Genomic DNA, 23,657 nt, shown 5'->3' on the forward strand with positions numbered 1-23,657 from the left:
TTGTTGGGGCCCTCGAACTAACTTGACATTTGTTGGGTCCCCCAAAATTCTAACACTGGCCCTGGTAATAATACTAAGTAAAACGTGGCCCACACCTACAAACGTTTTGCCCACTTCATCACCTGCTACAAAAATGCAAATATTATGAGTGCAAGTCACGCTACAATAAACAAAATATTCCCTTAGATGCAAGTCACACATGTGAAAACAATGCAGAAGCGTTAAGGCTGTCCACTGGAGTCTTCGAGGCCCTTTTACTCACGAGGAGCGAGCGGTTTATAAAGTTGAAAGGGAACGGCTACGGCTTCTCTAGTATTTTCACAGTTTCTTCGTCATGGTGTATACACCATGAATTGTGTAACGAAAAACCGATTAATCTCTCCTTGAAAACAGAGTCTTCTAAAGGTATGTATTAATAAAAATTAATGTCATCATCCTAACCACTGGAACTTGCGAAAAGTCAGTGTATGTGACGTTTGTTTTTATCAGCATATGGCCTAAAAGTGCGTGGATACTGAGAGTACTTCCAAAAAATGTTAAAAAGAAGCTAAATTCAAAACAAGATTAACGTTTACAAGCACAAGTACTTCTTTCAGTTGACGAGGTCACATTTTGATCTATTTAACGTTAGCATACCTGTAAACGCTGAGCCGCTAAACCTGCACCCCGTATCAGGAGTTTAAAAGCTGCTACTCATACCTACTTAGAAACACCATAATGAAATGTACAGCACGTGCACTGGAAAATAACTTATCGACTGAATAGGAAACAAAACAGAAGACTGTTGCGGATGTGTTAAGTTACAGGGTGGATTTTTGTTTTGGGTTGTACTTTTTGATCTGGAAATATTGAAAATTACAAAGGTTCTCAAAATGGGGAATCCATCCACAGCCAATTTCTTTCATTTTTGCACATGGGGTTAGGGTGTCACTTCAACAGTAACAATCATTTATGGCCAAGGATTACACTGCCTGGTGGCTATATCAGACTGAATATAATATATAGAAACAATTAGAATAAAAGTGAATATCGTTAAGGAATTTACGCTTTCTGCATTCAGTAGTAGCGAGGGATTTACTCAGAAACACAATTTTGAAAGACGCAGTGAAAAATTACGCAAAACGTTAAGCATATTATGAAAAGGAAAAGAGTCAGCGAATTTTGAAAGGGACAGTATACATTTTAATTCTTATACCGCTAACCGCACAGATTTTCTACACTACGTCATTTAGTTTTGTTTTTGAAAAAGGGTTGTGGAAATGAGGGTCGTCTTTAAGTTACGGTGTTATGAGTGTGATGGTCAAAATTGGGTTTCTTGTGTACTAAACAGTTTCAGAAATCTTGTGGGTTGGGGCAGGTGGGGGGATTCAGAAAATCGCAGAAGGGGATATAGCAAACCTGAAGGTAGGTGCCATACCTCTCAGCTGTCTAGATTTTTGCTTCATGTTTTTGGTTTGTTCTTCATAAAATTTGTGGGTTTTTTTGCAAATTAGTAAGGATTGAAGTCACTAAATAATACTAAGTAGTGACAGACATTTGTGTTTCAGACTTCATATACTTCAGAAAATACCTAATATTTCAAAACATGTTATTTTAGTAACTTTCTAAGTTTATAGGAGCAATATTTAAAATCTATCCCTATTTTTAGACTTTTGTCCTCCAATTATTTTTGGCTTTGTCTAGATTTCTTGCACTGAGAGGTATGGTAGGTGCTTTACCTCAAAAATAAGAATGTCTGTTTTGAGTTATAATAAGTAAAATATTAACATAAGAATTAGCAATTTTTGGCCCATTTGGAAGAAGTTGTGGCATTTTGATTGTTCACTGAAAATAATTCTAACTGCTTGCTGTTTTCCCACATCCCAAATGCTAGTGATGATTTGAATGACTATACTAATATTATCCATGTTGTATTGTACTTAAATGTTATAAAAGCTAGCTTTTATTTTAATACTATCCATATTTTCCCAACTCCCAAATACTGGTGCTGCTTGGTTGGTTGTACTAAAAATATCCATGCTAAATATAAATAAATAGCTCTCAACCTCTTAAGAAATATGAACAAAGCCTAAAGTAATGAGGGCACAAAGCCCCAAAAATTGAGACAGATTTTAAATATTTGTTTTATAAACTTAGAAAGTTGCTTGAATAGTATTTGTGTTCACATGGATTTTTCTGAAGGATAGGAAGTCTGAAACTCAAATGTATGTTACTATTTAATAGGTTCATAGGTTAGTACTGAGCTGTCTGCCTGAAGGCATATATTAGCCCAGCCACGTTGTGCGGTATTCATCGCCCCTTTAGTAGTTCCCTAGACCCTTGTACTAGCAGCTAGTACCCTTGGCTCCTATCTAGTAGTGCTGTTTGTGTGATCCCCGGTGTGAACTTTCTGTTACCCATCCATTCATCAAGGTTCCTCTTGAAGAGTGATAGTGAGGGGCTCTGTCTTATGTAGATCGGGACCCTGTTCCATAGTAAGGGAAGTCTCTGTGAAGGGAATCTATCCCTCCAGCATGTTCTATTCATTGTTGTGTTGAAGTTTATATCCCTAGAGCGTGTAGCTCGAGTAGATTTGGTTTTGCTAAGATGGAGCATGTTCAACAATTCTGGGTTGGACATGGCTCTGTACGTTAGACAGAGATTGTCTCTGAGAAAGCGGTATGCAACAGAGAACAGTCTTAGCTTTTTCAATCGTGCTGCATAGGGCAACTGTTTGAGGCCAGTAATTCTCTTGGTTAGGTACCTCTGTGGTCTCTCCAGCTGCTGGAGATGTCTAGCCAGGTACATCCAATTGGTGCATTGTACTTAATAATGGGTCTGATGAGGGATGAGTAGAGGGGCACCATTACATCCTTAGATCTTGATGCGAACCCTTTCATGATCAGATGGGTCACATAGAAGGATTTTCTAACCACTTTGGCAACATGGTTATCAAAGGAAAGCTGGCTATCTACTTGGGTCCCTAGATCCCTTATTTCTTCTTCAGATTTCAGGGGATTAACTCCTATGTTGTAGTTTGCGGGTACTCTGTTTTTTCCAAAGGGGATTACTAAACATTTTTTTGCGTTTAGCTTGAGACTACGGCTTTGACACCATGCATCAGTCTCATTTAGGCCCTTCTGGATGATCTCCATGTCGGCTAGAGACTCTATTATAGCACCCAGTTTGCAGTCGTTCGCAAACTTAGTTAGCCACAGTCCTTCCGTGCTTGCCTGTACTTCTGAGAAGTATATGCCAAACAGGAGGGGCCCCACGACAGAGCCCTGAGGCACACCACTCGTTACTGGTCTGGATTCGGACATAGATCCCGCTACTCTTACTTTATGGGATCTGTCTGAGAGCCAGTTTGCGATATCTTGTGACGTAAGGGTTTATGCCCAGGCTGGTGAGCTTATCAATAATACCCGAATGGGGAATGGTGTCAAATGCTTTAGCAAGGTCAAGGTAAGCCGTGTGTACCTCCTTTCCCTTATCTATAGCCTGAGTAACTGTCTCAAAGAAATCCACCAGGTTCAGGAGGCATGATCTGCCCTTGACGAAGCCGAACTGTGTGGGGTCCAGCGACTGGAGGTTCCCAATCTCTCCATTTATGAGTTCCATAATGATTCGCTCCATAGCCTTACATATCAGACTGGTCAGGCTTATTGGTCGGTAGTTCCCAGGGTCAGTTGTGGCCCCACCCTTGTGTAGCGGGACCACCGTTGCCGTGCGCCATTCTCTGGGCACATATCCTGTGGAGAGGCTGAGACTGAACAGGGTATTAAGATGCGGGGTTAATTCCTTTTGGAGCTCGCGTATGACGCAGCCTGGGACACCATCTGGTCCCATGGAGGCAGTGTTTTTAGCTTTAGATAGAGCTTTGTTAACCAACGTATCAGTAATAATTGGACTTGCACAATCCCCTGGAATGGTAATAGGCCCTGTAGGTGGTGGTGGTGGGGGGGGGGTTTGCACTGAACCTGTCAGCCAAGATGTTGGCAATGTCAGAAGGGTCAGTGTATTTTGTTCCATTTTGTACTATCTCGGAACAGACCTGAGCGTTGCCATTTAGGTTTTTGACGTAGCCATAGAAGGCCTTATGGTTATCCTTGGCAACTTTCTTTTCAAAATTAGCTTTAGTTGACTTGATGAGGGCCCTCAATTTCTTACTAATGCTGATCAGGGATGATTTTTCTACTTGAGATTTGGCCTTTTTTTGTATAAGTCTCCTCCTTTTATTGTAAAGTTTGCTTATGGCTGGGGTCCACCAGACTGGTTTCTTCTTGCTTGAGGAAGGTGTCTTGGTTTTATTTGGGATAGCACGGTCCATGCAATCCTGAAGATGCATATAGAGTGCTTTGGTGTAGGATTCCGCATCCTGGATATCATTATCCTTCTGCAAGGGAATAGTGAAGCTTTCCACTTCGGATGCAAGTAGTTTGAAGTTTGCTTTGGAAAGGTTTGAGGGGTGAGGATGTCCAGGGTTATCAGTTTGTGGTCGTATCTGACCAAGGAGGGTGTGATAACGGATGTGGTACAGTGGGCGCCCATATTTGTGATGATTAAATACAATATGTTGTCCCCTCTAGTGGGGGAACATACTAGTTGTTCAAGGGCATTTGAATTTATAAATTCTATGAATCGCTGAGCATAGGAGTTGGAACATTGGTAGTTCGCCCAGTCTATACCAGGGTAGTTGAAATCACCCAAGATTATGGTGATGGGTAGGACCTTTATATTTTCCAATGTCTCAAGGAATGCCGAGTGAGCATCTTGGGACTTGGTGGGCGATCTATAACCGGCTACAACTTGAAATGTGGTTTTGCCTACTGATAGTTGCGCATGGATGATCTCTGGGGCATCATGCTGCGCTACTAACCTGGAGATATGGGTATCCTTGATGAATATGGATACACCTCCACCCTTTGTACTGCGATCCGGTAACTGAGTCCGGAAGGTATGACATGAATTGTAACCTGGCAGTGCTGGGGTGCTCTCTTGAGCCTTGAACCAGGTTTCCGTCACTGCACAAACATTGATTTTCTCCAGGCTGAGGAGAGCCTCGAGTGTGTGCATTTTGAGGTTGAGACTTCTGGCGTTGAGTAGCATTACCCTTAGTTTTTGGTTACCTGTGCTGGTTACAGTGGTTGGTTTGTCCTTTGAGCCTTGCCTAAAAAAGGCACTATGGGAACGGCAAGAGCCTTGGCCAGTATTCGAAAACTTAGGTGTGACAGGTGCAACCCATCTGTGGCAAAACAGCGAGGCTTGTCTATCATGTCATCCCAGGCAGACAGACACTGGATCCCCTTAGAATGACACCAGAAGCTTAGCCAATTGTTGAAATTGATCATTTTGTCTTTGTATTGTGGTATCATTCTAGGTGAAGGTAGTATACTACTCAAGGTCAGGGTCATACCAGCTTGGGCTACATGATTAGAGAGCTCCTCAATGTCTCTTTTCGTGTAGTCCAGGGAGGTACGTCTTGGATCATTCACACCAACATGTACAATGACATCGTCACACTTGTACTTGTTCTGGAGTGACCCAAGTGCTTGTTTTATGTGGCGGATCCGAGCACCCGACAGGCAGCTGACAGTAACCTTCTCCTTGTTCAGCCTGGTTAGTGGAACATCTGTGTGCCTTACTATAGAGTCTCCTATTACTAGCGTGTTAGGTATGGTGTTTTGCCTTAAGGGCTGTTGTGAGGCACACTGCTGAGGCGAAATATGTGTTTTCTGGCTTGTGTTTGGGGGGTGCAGGTTGCTTGCTTGTCTGATTTGGAGGGTACTGTTTCTTTTTCAGATTGGTACCTAGTGCCTCCGAATATGTTTTTGTGTATTTTTGCATATGTTTTGCCGGTGCTTGTTTTGTAGATTCATGTGTGACAGGTGGTGTGATGCAAGTGTGTCCCTTATCCTCTTGACTGTCTGTTACAATCATGGGTTGAGAGCGCTTAGCCTCCAGTCTGGTTGTGTATTTGCATCTCTCACAAGTGTTTGTGTCTAGAGGTAAGAGGAGAGGGTTGTCTGTATACATGAGGCAGTTGTGACATTGCCTCAGGATGCCCAATTCCACCAAATGAACTGGAGAGTACACCTGAAGCTGACCTCTGGACATGCTTTGAAGAGTGAATTGAACTTAAGTCCTGTGGACAATCGAGGGTCTTATGCTGTATTATAATAGTGCTGTCTAGGAAATTTGGAGAATAATAGTGCTGTCTAGGAGATTAGGACAAGTGCTGATTTCTGTTTTGCAAGTGCTGCAATAAGAGCAGCTGATCTGAAGCACTTGAGTTGAGGCTTGCCTAGTTCTAAGGGAAAATTTACAGCGCAGACTTTGTGGGGCCGGGAATAGTATACCCCAACTAACTGGCGCTGCCTGACACTGCTCTGTGCGCAAGACCGCGCAAAAAGAGAGTTGCAGGATTTTTCCTCTAGATAAGTGAGGAAAGTGAGTACAAGAGCTGTTTTTCTCTAAGCAAGTGAGAAAAGTAAGTACAAAAACTGTTTTCCTCTAGGTAATGAGGAAGATAGAGTGCTGTAGTAATTAGTAGCTTATTTAGTGCTTACAAGTTCTGAACAAGTGCTGAGCATGAACAAGCAAATTTAAGTGCTAAAACTAAGAATCTGTATCTGCACTAGATTAGTTACAGGACAGAAACAAGTGCAAATGCAGGCTTTCAAATCAGAAAGCTGAGAGAGATGGAAGAGATTGCCCAAACGGCCAATGACTACAAATTCTGGGCCAGAACCACTACTTATGTGGTAGACAGGTTACCTAGTGCTTACCACTCCCACTGATAAGCTAGAAGGCTTCCCTCCAACACAGAAAGGCTTGGGGGACTCAGAAGCTTACATACAGTCCTGGATACAGCAAATATGTATCTGGAACACTAGTTACAGGAAAGGTAGGAAACAGGCTTACAGTTTTTTTTTTTTTTTACAGAAAAGTAGCAAAAACAGTAGTAAAAAACAATTCACATGCAGTGCAAGCTAGCACACTTGCGTATGCAGCAATATTAGACCAAACACAGTTTAAAAAATGCAATTAAATTAAAAAGGACTAAAAGCAAGCGCAGAAAGAGTTTATTAGGTAGAATGTGGTAAAGAGATGGGACGGGGGAGTGTCCCAGATCAAATCTACAGGGGGGTGGGCAACTGTAAAAGCCACCAAATTTAAGCTACAAACCAAAATAGGGAGGGTGGGTGGGACAAAACAGTTTTAACAGAGATCTAAGCAAAAACAGTACAAACTTTAAAACCAAAAAAATATTCTCAGCTCTGTATATTTGCCGATCAGTCACTCAGAACAGTGAGACAACAGTTTCAACACAGATCTACCTCAACTCTGTATATTTGCCGATCAGTCTCTCAGAACAGTGAGACAACAGTTTCAACACAGATCTAAGCAACAATTAAACTCTATAACCAAAAAAAATATATACTCAGCTCTGTATAATTGCAGATGACTTTAGTCATCCGTGATTAGCAGAAAACCACAATTTTTATGAGAAGCAGACCGAAGATATGAGGCAAAAGTCTGGACAGTTGAGAGGTTATTAAATATACATGTCAAGATGAGATATATTTTGCTACATGGAATATTGTACCATGGTGGCTGAGCATGCAGGGCGATGTGGCATTGTAGCAGCAGCATTTATCAAAAAAGGGACTGCAGTTTCCAGAGGATATGTTAATGGTGGAGATACATGGAAATTAAAATAGTCCGGGAAGTGTGAGGAACAGGAACACTAGAGAGAGAGAGAGAGAGAGAGTTGTGACCTGGAAGATCTTGGTAGGAGCTGTAGACCAGAGGCCTCAATTCACATCAAGGGCTCCTTGCAGAAAGGCAGTTTGAAGGAATTCCTTGAGGCTGGAGGAAGGGTCTACATTTGAAAGCTGAAAGAAGGACACTGCCTAAAAGCTGTTAGGAGAAGCCGCCTACCTGGATGTTAAATGGAGCTGTTAATCTTGAAGCGGGAACCTGTGAACTCACTTTTTATCTGGAAGGTAAACTTTGTTAAAAAGTGAGTGCTGCTGATTACTTTGGGAAAAAATGTTGAACTTTCAAAGAATGAGTATTTTTGTTTATTACATATTTACCCATATTCTTAAAAGTCAGGGTTTGTTTTCCTTTAATGTAATTTATGTGGAAACCTGCATTTACAGCATTTTCAATGTATAGTGATTCCCACATCCCAAAGGGGCTTTTTCTTTTTTAATGAATATACACTTAACAGTGAAAAGGTGGGGTTTTGTGGCAGACATATATTTTTGTGTGTAAGGTTTTGCAATGATTGGACTTGTGTATTTATCTTTTGTTGACCAGATTAATTCCTAGTCCCACTACGCTAAAAGCCTCTTCTCGAGGGATACGTGAGATGGTATTTATACTTTTGTCCCTCTGCAGCACTTTAAGTTTATAGATTAGTACTAGGCTAAATGCTCCTGTGGGCAATTTTAGGTTGAGTCAATTAATCCCTTTGAGAATCAAACTATGCACCTTGTGTTTGTGAGGTAAACACCTTAACCATTATGCCAACCACCCAATCCAAAATGCATTGAAGCTTCCATGACCGGGAATCAAACCCAGGCCGCGGTGGTGAGAGCACCGAATCCTAACCACTAGAACGCCAGGGAAAGATTTCCCTACTTGTTGCATGCACATCCCTCTTTCCAGCATGGAAGCTGATGAGAAAGAGTGTACAATAGAGCTGCTGGTAGAGCTGCTGATATGGAGTGTCAGGGAAATGTTGGAGATTGCTAAAATATGAATTTTGACAGATCAGAGATATTGAAGGAAATCAAATCTGGCTGCAAGTGTGGATGAATTGTTTATCGATGAGGTGACAGTGGAACAGAAGGAGGAGGTAGTTCATATTATCAGAATTCAGGCATGAGGAATGGATAATGATCATTTTACTTGTTGGAATTACTGCAGAGCAGTGACTCTGGAGATTTGGCTTTCTGATGCTGTTGAGAGACTTTTTTCCTCAATATGTACAACAAAAGGATATAAATAAAGGAGTGCATTAGAAGTGACCTGAAGATTTGCAATTGGCAAACTGACCAAAGACACGTGCAGAGGCTGTAGTGAAAAATGGAGGAGAGAAGTGGACAGTTAGTTAGTGACTATCACGATGTGTGATGATAATTACAGGTAAGAAAGACACTATCATTGATAATTTATCTGAATGGGATTCAAAGGGACTGATGTGAGATCTTTTATTCATTTAGGAAAATAGGCATTCTTTGTAACAATTGAAACTTTGTCTTTATTACAGAAATATTTTGAAATTTATGAAAAATTATTGGTTATGGAATCATTTTATTTTTACAAGACAAAGAGTTAATATATTATTTAGGTCTGATGAAGTAACTGAATAGGACGTTGTTTTTAAAAGAAATGAGTAAAGAATTGAAAATTGCAAGAAAGACAAAGAGATGATATAATATGTGGAATGGGAAGTGGAAAGGTAGCATCATCCTAAAAGCAGATAATGAAAAAGTTTTATATTTTCCAAGTATTGTTTTTATTGTGGGCTGTAGAGGTGTATTAAAAGATGGAGGACAGCCAAAACTATGTTATTTTTGTGGAGAGAGTACTCCTGTAAATAATGAATATAAAACCAATGAGATGTTCCAGTGAGGAGGAAAATGTCTTATGATGCGAAATTGCAATATGAAATGTAGAAAATGTGAAAACAATGGTCACTTTTGGTTTGACTATCAGGATGAAAAGGATAGTGAAGGCCCCAAAGAGGGAGAGAGAGAGAGCTAGGGGTGGAAAGAATGTTACTGATATAATGGTGGAAGTAGCTAACGATGAAGTAGAGGAAAATAATACTGTGGAAGAAGTGGAAGTGACAAAGTTAGAGGTTGAGACTGAGCAGATAGAATTACAGGAGGAAGAAGTTGTGATTGAAAACAAGTTTGATGTATTTTGTGAGGAGGAAGGATCTGAAGTGGAAATGTAAAAGTTGGAAGAAGAATATATAAAAAAGAATTATTTTAGAAAGAATAAAGGTTAGGAAAAGGGCAATTAATCATACTGCATCAAAAGTAAAAAAAAAAACAAACAAAAAAGGCAGGATTCGAAAGAATAAAGGTTAGGAAAAGGGCAATTAATCATACTGCATCAAAAGTAAAAAAAAAAAAAACAAAAAAGGCAGGATTCTGTCAGTTAATGTGAGTAGTATTAAAAGTAATGTAAGAAAGTTAACAGAGAGTCTAGGGTGTTGGGCATATTTGGGAAGCATGTGTTTGCTTCAGTGATTATTGCCCTTAGGTAGCTGAACTACTTGGCACACTTCACGACACTGCAAAGGTACTTGATCAAGGAACTTTCAAAATCCCTTTCAGGGAACATTACTGCTGAGGCTCAATCTTGTTGCCTCACAGTTGACTACCCTTCAATTTACTGCAAATTCGTCCATGAGGCTTATGTCGCATGCAGCTGAAGGTGCCTCAAGGGTGGTGGGTTCAGGCATTTGCATCAGGAGGTATGCCTAGATGTGCTTGTGTGATTTTGTGGAGCCCTTCAAATCCTCGTTCATCAGTGCATCCTTTGATGGAAGTTTGTTGTTTGGCCCAAAGTGAAGGACACACTCTCCAGGTTTGAAAAAGAGGAAGGCTCTCTGCAGTGGGTTTATGTTTTTCAACCCCCTCAAAGATCATTTTCAAGAATCAACGAGGTGAACAAAATGTGGTTCAGGAAGTCCCGGGGTCCTTTTCAAGATTCACTTGGAGATAGCTCCCCCAGGGGCAGAGGGGGGAACTCCAATGGACAATGACACCGACGTGGCTGAGGAGGCTTGAAGACCCAAGGGTCCAGAGATTCTTGCATCCGATAGACCCTGTCGCCACTCCTGAAAGGAGGCTTGATTTTTCCCTCTCTGGAGGATCGGGGGTCATTTATCCCTGTACCAGAGAGCCTGGCTAGACATAACAAAAGATACGTGGGTGCAGAGGATGATTTATAGTTTGAATAAGAGCAGTATGAGTAAATGTCAGTGTCTGTTATGAAGTAGAGAGTAAAAGCTGAACAGTAGGATGTCTGTGGTGTAGGGTTTACAAATTGTAAGGCTGTTGCTTACAAATGAAAGCACTGAAGCCCTTGTCTTCAGACTAGTCACTGTGCAGGCTAAAATACACTCAGAAAAGACTGGATATCTCTAACACTTTAAAGCACAAGGCCAGAGATGGTGCAAAAATTGTCCAAAATAAATGGTGGGTGGATTGAGTGGACTCGGACTGCCTTTTGGATGAGTCTGCTGTGTGTATGCTTTGGGGATGTTTCCAGTGAACCCTGTTGCTTCCTTGCACCCTGCAAGAGAGAGGGAGGGAGAGAGAGGGAAGGAAAGAATGTGTTTTAAGTCCACTTTCTTGGACCGTCAATTTTAACATTTCATCTTTTGGCTGAAATTCACCTCTTCTTAACCATTCATGTATCAAATCCTGATTTACATGAGGTTGTTCCAGGAGTTTTTTGTACTTGCAACTATATTTATGCCTTTTCCCCATTTCTTGTCTTCTTATCTGATCCTTCTCCTTATAGTCTTTTTTTTTTTGTTTTTTTTTTTGTTTTTTTGGCATATATAGTTGCTGCTTGATTTCTGCCTACTTCTGGTTTGATTTCCATTCCCGCTTGACACTGATACTCTTTCTGCTGAACTGAGCAGGAAAGTCATCTTAGACTTGTTTTCCTCATGTTTTAAAACTTTCACTGTTTGGATCTGGGTGAAGTTAGCAGATATGTATGTGGTCCTTGATTGCAGAGCTATACATATGACCATTTTCGAGGAGGCCCATACCTCCTTCAGAAGGAGGAATAGATAATCTTGGCATACATTGATTTTTATATATCATTTGTTCTTATGGCCTGGGTCATTTTAGGAAAAAAGTCTAAGAAGGATCATTTCACGTACCTGTTTAACAAAACAAGAAAAATGTTTTCCACTCCCCACCCTGTCCTTTCCTACACTGACAACTCTCTATAACTGTAGATATTTATTATATTTATCAGTGCCGTAGTAGTCCTAACTAAATGGGTTATATTGTGCCAAGGATATAAAAGCTGGCCAGCTTCCTAAGCCTCAGGGCACCTTCCACACACCAAAACTGTCGGCCAGCTTGAGCTGAGCTGACTAAAAGATGTTTGGTCTCAAAGCAGTTCAGCACTTTACTGCCGCTGAAAAGTATGCTCTTCTGAGGATTTTGAGGATCGAAGGTCAGCTTGAGCTGTTCCTTCAGTGGGCAGATAAGTTCCCTCTGGGGAAGAAAATCCATTGTATTGTGTTGCTGTTTTATCACTTTCCTCTTCAGGGAGGTTATTTTAATGATAGGAGTGTTGTGTTTCAGTGGACTGTTGTAAGACTGTAATGTACTTTAAATGGAGCAGTTATTTTTCCAGTCAGATTAAAAGTGGTGTAAAGTAACTGAAAACATTTTTCTGTGGAAAATTTGTGTTTGTTACATTTGTGGGGCTGGCATAGTGTTTTAAAGTGCTTTTTACTGAGTTTTTTTGTTAAAAATTAACTTTTGTAGACTGGTACCATTTACTGGCATTTGCTGCTTGTCTCCCCTAGGAAAGAGGCACCATTTTGGCTTGAGTATGGAACCAACTACTAGTCCCATAGCTGGTCCTTCTTTCAGCCACATAAAGAAAAAGAAATAAGTAAACAGTCTTTGCCACCACAGCATGCAAGCAATTTGCCTCAGCCAAAGGGGGACTCTGCTGTGGCCATTTGTTATAGCTCAGGCCACTTTTACCTTGGATCCCTGTAGTGTAGCACCTACAGCCACTATAGACTGGGAGTTAGCCACATCCTCTGCAGCTGTTGGGGTTCCTTCAGATGGCAAGGGAACCACTCTTGCTGTTCCTGGGAAAAGGAACAGGTAATGTTTCCCTGTTGTGTCAGAATGCTGCACCCATCCCTGGGGAAGCTGCTGCTGCCATTAGTAATACAGTTGACCACATTTTTCCTGTTAAAAAAAAATTCAAGCACGTATCTACTCCTCCTCAAGTTTCTTTGGATAGTAGTAGTTTACTGTGTCTGGCTCCGGGATTAATTCAGGCTATTGACTCTTGTAAAGTAGTTTCTGCAAAAAGAAAGAGGAAGATTCAAGATTCTGAATTTGAACAGGAAGATACAGGGACAGATGCATTTTTTCCTTCGCTTTCTGATTCACTCAGCTCAGTTTCTGATTCTCCTTGGGGGAGTTCTTTTTCTCTTTCTTTGAGACTATTCCTAGCAGTATTTTCAGTGGCAGAACACTGAGGTTTCTCAGTCCCTCAGAAAATACTATGAGTTGTTAAAGTAATTTCCAGATCCTACACCCATTCCTCCTATTTCATCTTCTTTAGAGGATGTGTGTATTAGTGCCTAGTTTTCCTGATAGTTAACCAGTTGTTTCTAAAAGGCAGATAGAATATATACAATTTCTCAGTATTTTATTTTATATAAACTAGTTACAAACTCGACACAGTAGCTATAGCTTTAGTTTATCCCACTACTGCTAAACTGGCAATTCCAGTCCTGCTCTTTCCGGCAAGGATGGGTAGATTATTGATAGGTAAGGGAAATAAGTGTATACCTCTGCAACTTTGAATTTTAAGGCACATATGTTAATATTTGTTTTGACTAATTGTGAAAGTATTAGGAATGATCTGCAGTTGCTTTTTGTGAGGAAATGTCTGCTTTAAATAAGTTTCTTCTATTGCATAGGTTTGCAGTGTATGTATGATTCTGTTGATACTTCTTCCAGGGCTATGGCCATTGTCACTGTTTTGAGGAGGCTTGCATGGCTGCATTCTCAGAACCTCCCAAATGATGTTAAATTTAGATTTTAAAATTCACCTTTGGATAGTGTCTGGCCCCTCTGCTGCAGAGGTGCTCTAAAAAGTATGATGAAAAGGGCAAGCTGATCCAGGAAATCTCTCTAAGATTTTCAGCCATCCTTTTCCAAGGGATTTTCCATCTTCTCATCCAATTTTGTCAAAAAGAAAAATAAACAGTGTTAACCAATACAGGTACATAGACATTTAAGAAGAAATTCCAGGGGGTTCGAAAACGAAATCTCAAACTTCCCAAAATCAAGGACAGTCTAATAAGTCTGAATGACTGTTCAAGAGACCTTGTGACCCTCTCCTACATGGGCTCCTTTTCTCTTCCAGAATGTTTGAATCTCCATTTTTCTCGCTGGCAATAGATAGATTTCAGATTAATGGTTTCTGAAAATCATTCATCTAGGTTACAGGTGACAGTGAGAGGAAATTCCTCCTTTCCAGGGGGTCAGTTCTTATCCTCCAGATAAGATATTTTGTTTCCACTAGTTCTTCATCACATGCTGTTCCAAGGAGCAATAGAACCAGTTCCTCCTTCCCAAGTGGGAACAATTTTTATTCATGGATGTTCCTTGTGCAAAAGAAAGAAAATGTTTAGAGACCAGTTCTGGATTTTTATTTTTCTAGACCTGTTTGTGATAGTGCCCAAATTCAAAACAGTGTCACTTTACAACCTGTTTCCTTCTTTTCCTCTTTCATGTTTTTTGGTAGGATTAGATTTAAAAGATACTAATTATCACATCTCTGTTCATCCAGACTTCAGACGATCCTTAATGTGTTATGCGCCTCAATAACATTTTCAGTTTTCTGCCTTACCCTTTGGACTATTCACTGCACCAAGAGTGTTCACAGAGTGTCTGGCTCCAGTTATAGCTCACTGCAGACTAGAGAGTATCCACATTTTTCTGTATTTAGACAACTTTCTTATCTTTGCATAGTCATTATCAAAGTGTCAGGAATCACTGTCTTTGGTGAGAGATCTCTTACACAAGCTGGGATTCCAACAGAACATTCAACATTCTTTCTTGGCTCCTTCATATTTGATTGTGTTTCTGGGATGTCAACTAGACACCTCAGTTGAAAGAGCTTTTATTTCTCAGGAAAAATAGAACTATATCTAAGTCTATTTCTAAGGTTTTCTAGTCGGACTTCAGTCACTGTGAGGGAATTTTTGTTTTCAGGGCATCTATTATTTTTATGATAACCCTGACAAGACTCTGCATGACAAAGGTACAGTACTATCTGAAATCTCTTTTGTCTCAGCACCAACACCCTTTATGTTTTCAAATCCCAGTGCTGGGGTTTGTCAGAAGAGAATATTTGATGGAGACAACAGATTCCCTTAAATCCAGGTCCCTAGTCAGTCACCAAAGATGCTTCAGACTTTGCTTTGGGAGCAGTTTCAGAAGGGATAAAAGTTCCAGAGGGTGTGGGACTCCATGGACAGGTGCAGGCACATAAATATCCAGGAGATGCTTGTGATCAAGTAAGTCAACTCTCTGAACCATTTTTGGTACCCCAGATCTCTTCAAGTGGTTACAGACACTGCCAGAGTTGTGTGTTATATCAACAAACATGGGGAAACCAGGTCGTACCCCCTTTGCTTCACAAAACAATCTCACTGTATAAGCATCTTGCATTCCGTCAGAGCAAAACTGTGTGGCAGACAAGCTGAGCTTGACCAGTAGATCAGGAGATCTTCTAAGATTTGATTAATCTGTAGAGAGTTCCTCAAGTAAACCTATTTGCCTTCTCTCGGAACAATCAGCTGACAAGTTTCTGTTCCAGTGCACCATGCAAGAATGTCTGGAAAGATGTATACCTTTTCTACTCCTTGAACAGGAATGTTCCTGTATGCTTTTCCACCCTTTCCACTAATATCTAGGGTACTTCTGAAGACTCCCTTCTGGCCAAGGCAACCATGGTTCTCATTTAAAACTAGATCTACTCACTCAAGAACAGGGTGCTTGATACACACTGACATCAACTTCAATTGACTGCATGGATAAAATTGTCTTAATTCCTTTTAGGCACCCATTTACTTCCAACGTGCAACAGGTACTTATGGAGGCAAGAAACCCTGCTACTAGAAAATCATATATTGGCAAATGAAGACATTTTTCTAGTTGATGCCAGTGACATAATCAGCACCCATTCAGGGCTATTTTTTCTGGTGTTACAATATTTGTAGCATTGTCGCCTCACAGTAAGACGCTGACCTGTTCGACTCTCAGCTAGAGCGTCTTCTGCGTGGAGACATGCGTGAATGGGCGTACCTTCGTTGAAGGTTGTGTGTTAGAGCTGGCAACTCAGCACATAAAAATCAACTGCCAGTCATTAGCAGACTGGAGTTCCGCTGTGGCGACCCCTAACCGGGAAAAGCCGAAAGACATAACAACAACAACTATCCTTTGGCCTTTATTATACTTCTGTCAAGGTTCATGTCTTCCCATGGATCCACCTTTTTCAGTGTAGTCTTGTGTCAAAATGTTTTTGAAATGGGTTTTGCATGAGAGGCCTCCATCAAAACCGGTGGCCCCTAGTTGGGTTGTTAATTTTGTGTTAGTGAAGCCAACACTTGCTCCATTTGAACCAGCCATTCTGGCTGACTTGATTCTTAATGTGGAAAACAGTTTTACAGATTGCTGTGACTTTTGCAAGAAGGGTGTCTGAGATGCAGACTCTTTATCATGAGTCAACCCAACCCTACTCATTTTCCACAAGAGACATGGTTTCTTTGAGAACTAATTTTTCTTTTATGCCTAAAGTGGCGTCTAAGTTTATTTTTAGCCAAACTTTCCATCTCCTTGTGTTCTTTCCTTAACCTACAAATGAGTGGGAGAGGATGCTCCATACCATATATGATCACAGATGTTTCAGGTACTGACAGAACTAAATCTTTGAGATCTTTGGATCATTTGTTCCTTCCCTGTGTCTACGCCAAGCATGCTAGGACCATTCTTTTCCTTCCACCTCCCAAATTTTGTTAGCTGTGGTAATCTACCCATATAGCTAATGCTGCTGCAGCAGTGGCAGTGATAAGTATGATGAACATAGTGCAGTTGTGTAAGTTGAGCTTACCATAACAGTGGAAGTTCAAATGATCACTGCTGCAGTAGCTATTCCCTCCGACCACCACCCTCCTTGTTTTTTGGTGCGTTTTTACATCATGGTGTAGACATTTTTTTTTTTTTTTTTTATTGTTTTCTAGCATTGTCCTTTTAGGCCTCATCCTCCCTCTGTCTGCTGGCAGGAATGCTCTGAAGGGCTTGGCACCCAAACTTCTCTTTTAGTCAGCTTAGCTCAAGCTGCTTGACAGTTTTGGTGCATGGAAGGTGTGCTGAAGCTTTGGAAGCTGTCTGTCTGTCATACCCTTGGCAAGGTGTAACCCATATAGCTAAGGCTTCTGCAGCAGTGATCATTCAAACATCTACTGTTTTATGTTAAGATCAGCTTGCACAACTGTACTTTTGCAGGACTATGTTAGTTTTATTTTTAAATGAATTAAACTATAAATGAACATAGTGAAAAAAGAAAACAAGCAAGAACCTATGCATGGACACACACACACACACACACACACACACACACACACACACACACACACACATGCATGTAAACTCGTACATACATACACTCACACACTCATGTTTAAAAAAAATAACACCTGCTGCTGGCATATGAAATATACACACACATGCATGTAACATACACACACACACACACACACACACACACACACACACACACACACACACACACACACACACACACATTTAAAAAAAATGACACCTGCTGCTGGCATGTGATTCTCTGCCTTCCAATTTTTTTTCTCCCTTGAGGTCTGAGGCCAAGGTGCCAGGAATCAGTGAGTGAATTTAATGTTTTTTGGGTATATGCTAATCTAGGTGCTTGTCGTTCTATTATCATTCTTACTTCTCTCAATTTTATTTCACTTATTGTAGTGACAGTGTTCCCTTCCCAGTATCAGACTCAATGCCCAGTGACTCTGCCTGGAGTTTCATTGCCTTCAGAAATTATTTTAATTTCTTCATATTTAGACTTTATTCACTGTGGAAAGAAAATGGTCTGGATTCAGAGAACTTTGCAGCATCATGATAAGTGAATTTGTATGATGAACAGCCAAGCACACACTTTTGTGCAATTCCAGAATGTGGCCATACCAAGCAGCACAGTCTTGCACAGTAAGTGCTAATGGCCTTATACTGATATGGTAGTGAGCATCATTATTAAAATGATTGAGTATATCCTAATGAGGCAAAACAAAATGGTAGAGCAATTCACAAATGAATAAATGCTGTGGAACTTAGTTGCGCCCACTGCATATTTGAACCCAGCCAAATGCTCATGTTCAGATTGAATGAATCACTAAACAATGTTAGAGTTTGCTGAAGTTTGATTGTATGTGTATCTGTAAGAGGCTGTTATTGCTGCTGCCATGCTCAACAGTGTGCAACATCAACCCAGATGTGCAGGATCATCTGACTATGCTTAACATTTTCATGAATTCCGCAACATCAACATTGTGGGCAGGTACCATGTTGATAGGGACACCATTCCAGAAATTGTGGATGTGTACTGACATTGCCTGCAGCCCCATGTGAGTCATTTAGAACCTAGCCTAGTGAATACTGAGGTATGTGTGGCTTTAGGCCCTTGTAGCTAATATACCTATCAGTGACCTACTGGGGACATGTCAGGCATCTGCCTCAGTAGAACCACATCAGTTTCTTGATGCCATGCTTCAGCATGTGGGGGAGCATATGTGGTTCCCATTTACCCCAGAGAAGAGAAAGCTAACACCATGCAGAATTTCTGTGATATAACCCATTTCAGTGTGGTACTGGAGGCCATAGACTGTAACTACATTGAATTAAAGGAGAAGGAGGAATGTGATCTGGAGAAGGAGGAATGTGATCTGCAAAATTATCACTCCCATCAACTGTCGAGTGATCTGTAATGCACAAGTATTATCTACTGTGTATGGGCAGGCTTCCCAGGCAGTTATCACAACTCGTACATATGGCATATTTGTGATCTGTACCAGCAAAATGTGAGGAGTGACTTCCCACAAGGACATCTTGTTAATGCTGAATGTACCCTGGATCCCTGGCACCCATACAAAATCCATAATACCAAGCAGATTGTGAGTACATCCATGCACAGTCTCAAATAAAGAAGAATTATTGAGCTTGCTTGCACTTTCAAAATTCAACCAATAAGTGTCGTGGAGTATGACCCAGCCACATTTGCAAAAAGAGTGTGATTGTATGTAGCATTACACAATGTTATACCTAGGAAGCAGTTACAGTTGGGTGGGCACTTGCGGGGATAGCATTTTCCAACTAAAGAGGCAACACAGGTGTAGTCAGATGAGGAGTCAGGGAGATAGCCAGCAGCAGGGGATGATCATGTCAGACAGAGGAAAACACAATATGACATGGGGGTCTATATTAGAACATTTCAAAACTTCGAATGTTCTAATATCGACCCCTATTCAGCGAAAGCTGAAAACATCGAACATACAGAACAGCAAATTTTTTTCCTAGGGAAAACATTCGCTGTTCCAAAACACATACACACAACACAAGCACACCAAATAAACAGCAATCCACACCATACACCTAAAATCTTACACCTAACCCTACACTAAACTATACACACACCACTAACTATCCACTTACCTTAACCCAAACCCTTGCCCTAAGGTCCGTCACTATCGCACACTCACCTCACCCGTGCCCTAACCCTCACGTCCACACAATCGCACACATACCTAACCTGCGCCCTAACCCTAACTCACCTAACCCGCCCTAACCCTCACATGCACACAATCGCACACATACCTAACCCGCACCCTAACCCTAACTAACCTAACCCACACTCAATCGCACACTTACCTAAACCCGACCCGTAACTTTCCACCACAGTGCTGAAAATACCAAAGCAACAGAAACGGACAGCCAAATTATTTCCCTAGGGGAAAAATTCAGTTTTCTGTTGCTTCGATATTTTCGGCTTTCACTGAATAGGGGTCGATATTAGAACATTCAAAGTTTTGAAACTTCGATGTTCTAATATAGACCCTATGACATGCAGTAGCAAAGGTGCATCGACTTGCACATAGCTTCAGAACATGTTATACAAGAGTAAAGCAGATAATGCTGCATAAAAATGATGCATGCAAAGTCAATACCAAGTTGTGTATGAAACGAAGGCAACCCAAGTAACACTATACAAAGGGCAGGATGTAGTTATCGTCACTTGCTTAGGTGGAGAAGGGAACATAGGTGTGAATGCCTTTCACAGGGAGGTGTGAGATCGGAGGAGTATTAAAGTAAAACTTAATTTTCTGTGAAATGTGAGTTTTCCCCAGTTTCTGTTTCTTGGTAAGGTTATTGATAACCGGCGAGCACAAGCCTTCATGTTGTAGAAGCTGTCACTGAAAAATTTACATTTTTAGTGTAGGGTTATGTAAAAGCAGGATTTCAGCTCCTCTTCAGAATTCTTTTTTTGCACATTCCATTATTTTCTAAGTTTTTCCCTGTTTTTGGAATTCACTATCTCTAAGTGAGCTGTTCATATCTCTCTCATTCTTTTTGGAGGAAAAATGCTTTTCACAATCTCCATATGTGTCTGTGTGTGGTTTTTTTACTCCTTCAGCCAGTCACTAGAACCTCTGGTTGGTGTTCCATCTTGCTACTCATTCCTGCTGGATTATTCTTCCACTTGATCTGCTCTTTTCAAGTGAGACTTAGCGGTGGTGAGCATCATCATCATCTTCTTTCAGCTGTTCCTATTAGGGGTCGCCACAGCAGATCATCTGTTTCCATTTCTTCCTGTCCTCTGCATCTTGCTGTGTCACACCAACCACCTGCATGTCCTCTCTCACCACATCCATAAACCTTATCTTAGGCCTTCCTCTTTTCCTGTTACCTGGCAGCTTCATCCTTAGCATCTTTTTCCCAATATACTCAGCATCCTTCCTCCGCACATGTCCAAACCAACGTAATCTTGCCTCTCTGGCTTTGTCTCCAAACCTTCCAACATAGGCTGACCCTCTAATATACTTATTCCTGATCCTGTCCACCCTCGTCACACCCAGTGCAAATCTTAACATCTTTAACTCTCTGTCACATCCAGCTCTAACTCTTGCCTTTTTGTCAGTGCCACTGTCTCCAACCCATATAATATAGCCGGTATCACTACCCTCTTGTAGACCTTCCCTTTCACTCTTACTGGTACTAGTCACAAATCACTCCTGACACTCTTCTTCACCCACTCCATCCTGCCTGTACTCTCTTCTTCACCTCTCTTCCACACTCACCATTACTCTGAACTATTGACCCCAAGTATTTAAACTCATCCACCGTCACCACCTCTACTCCTTGCATCCTCACCATTCCTCTATCCTCCCTCTCATTCACACACATATAGTCTGTCAGTCCTGTTGACCTTCATTCCTCTTCTCTAAAGTATATTTCCATCTCTCCAGGGTCTCCTCCACCTGTTCCCTACTCTCACTACAGATCACAATGTCATCTGCAAACATCATAGTCCACGGGGACTCCTGCCTGATCTCGTCTGTCAATCTGTCCATCACCTTTGCAAATAAGATAGGGCTCAGAGCTGATCCTTGATGTAATCCCATATCCACCTTTAAATGCATCCATCACTCCCACCGCACACCTCACTGCTGTCACACTACCCTCGTACATATCCTGTACCACTCTTGCATACTTCTCTGACACTCCCGACTTCCTCATACAATACCACAACTCCTGTCTAGGCACCCTGCCATATGCTTTCTCTGAGTTTACAAAAACACAATGCAACTCCTTCTGACCTTCTCTGTACTTTCCCCATCAACACTCTCAGAGCAAACATGGCACCTGTAGTGCTCTTTCCCTGCATGAAACCATGCTGCTGATCACTAATCATCATGTCCCTTCTTAACCTAGCTTTCACTACTCTTTCCCATAACTTCATGCTGTGACTGATCAATTTAATCCCTCTGTAGTTACTACAGCGCTGCACATCACCCTTAGAATCGGTACCAAAACACTTTTTCTCCATTCCTCAGGCATCCTCTCACTTTCCAAGATTTCATTAAACAATCTGGTTAGAAACTCCACTGCCATTTCACCTAAACACCTCCATGCTTCCACAGGTATGTCATCTGGACCAACAGCCTTTCCATTCTTCATAGCTATCCTTACTTCTTTCTTGCTAATCCATCGCACTTTATGATTCACTATTCCCACATAATTCAACCTTCTCTCCCTCTCATTCTCTTCATTCATCAACCCCTCAAAGTGCTCTTTCCATCTGCTCAACATACACTCCTTGCTTGTGAGTATGTTTCCCTCCTTATCCTTTATCACCTTTACCTGCTGCACATCTTTCCTAGCTCGGTCCCTCTGTCTAGCCAATCGGTACAGGTTCTTTTCTCCCTCCTTAGTGTCCAACCTTTCATACAACTCTTCATATGCCTTATCCTTAGCCTTCGCCACCTCTCTCTTTGCCATGCACCTCCTCTCATTATACTCCTGTCTACTTTCTTCATCTCTCTGACAATCCCACTTCTTCTTTGCCAACCTCTTTCTCTGTATACTCTCTTCTACTTCCTCATTCCACCACCATGTCTCCTTGTCATCCTTCCTCTGTCCAGATGTCATACCAAGCACCATATTTGCTCTTATTGCAAGTCCTAGATATTATTGGTCATCCTAATGAGCTTAGTGCCATCCTGATTTCATAGTCAAAGAGATATGTGTGGACAGGCTTAAAGGTAGGCTAAGACCAGCTTCTGCTGGGTATGGTCTGCGGTTTGCTTACTTTGTATGTCTTCAGGGTCACAAGCAATCCATATTGATTACCATGTTCCTGATCTTTGTCAGAAACACTGCAGTATCAGAGCTAATGGTACATTTCTGTAATGGAGGTCAGATGAAACACGTTGCAGTCCCTGCTTACTCTCTCTCTGATCCTCAGGTGGGACACTTTTTTAAACACCTTTTCTAAATTATCACTCAAGTAAACAAACAATTTTAATGATTTCCATTTAAGTACAATCTACATCATGTATATTTTCTTTGCTACTGTCTAGATGTCTTGTGTATTTTATAATATTGCTTACCTCAAATACAATTGGTATAGACTTTGATTTCCATTTTCTAGTAATTGTTTTTTTTTTTTTTTTTTTTTTTTGGCAGCCAACAGAATTTAATTTAATAAGACCTTACTATGTTTAGGCAATTCAGATCCTGTATCTCAGCTCAAAATGATCGTTCCCTTACTTACAGCCAGTGTTTCACCCAGTATTTCTGATAGAGCACGCTGTAGGATTTTTTTTTTTTTTAATTGCCAACTGATTACTTTCCCAAAACATATGTTCCCAGTTATCTTTTTCTTCTCCATCTCACCTCCAGCATGTGCTGTCTACCAGAGGAAAAATTCAAGTCTGCTTGGGGTATAAAAGCACCCATGCAAACACTTCCAAAGATCCTAAAACCTCTGGATTTTGTTGCATACTTGGGGGTCATAGATGAGCCTTCCCATTATTTTCTTGTAAATTTCTCCCCAATCTTTTCTAACCTCTGATTGATTTTTATAGTTAATATCTTATGTGTCCTAATAATCATCCCTGTTTAACACCTGGATCTATTCTAGATTCAACTAAAAATTCTACCAAAGCAGGTGTTTCACTTAAATTTCCCTCATCCCTTTGCCTGTACTCTTGAGATCAATCCCTGGTAGGGAAGGCCGTCTCTAGCCTCCAGTCCAACTATCTTCTTGACCTTATTCCTCTT

The 23,657-nt window shown here is 41.0% G+C and overlaps 1 protein-coding gene across 1 annotated transcript in view; it reads left to right on the top strand.

Moving 5' to 3' along the window:
- The first annotated feature begins 210 nt into the window (after window positions 1-210).
- Window positions 211-23,657, top strand: part of MEI4 (meiotic double-stranded break formation protein 4) — a 354,669-nt gene continuing 331,222 nt past the window's right edge. The window contains exon 1 of the mRNA XM_044086812.1: window positions 211-405. The gene's annotated coding sequence lies outside the window, so the exon portion shown is untranslated. The remainder of the gene's footprint in view (window positions 406-23,657) is intronic.

Source organism: Protopterus annectens, chromosome 1.part1 (genome assembly GCF_019279795.1).
Source record: "Protopterus annectens isolate FY-2018-M chromosome 1.part1, PAN1.0, whole genome shotgun sequence".
Lineage (NCBI taxonomy): Eukaryota > Metazoa > Chordata > Ceratodontiformes > Protopteridae > Protopterus > Protopterus annectens.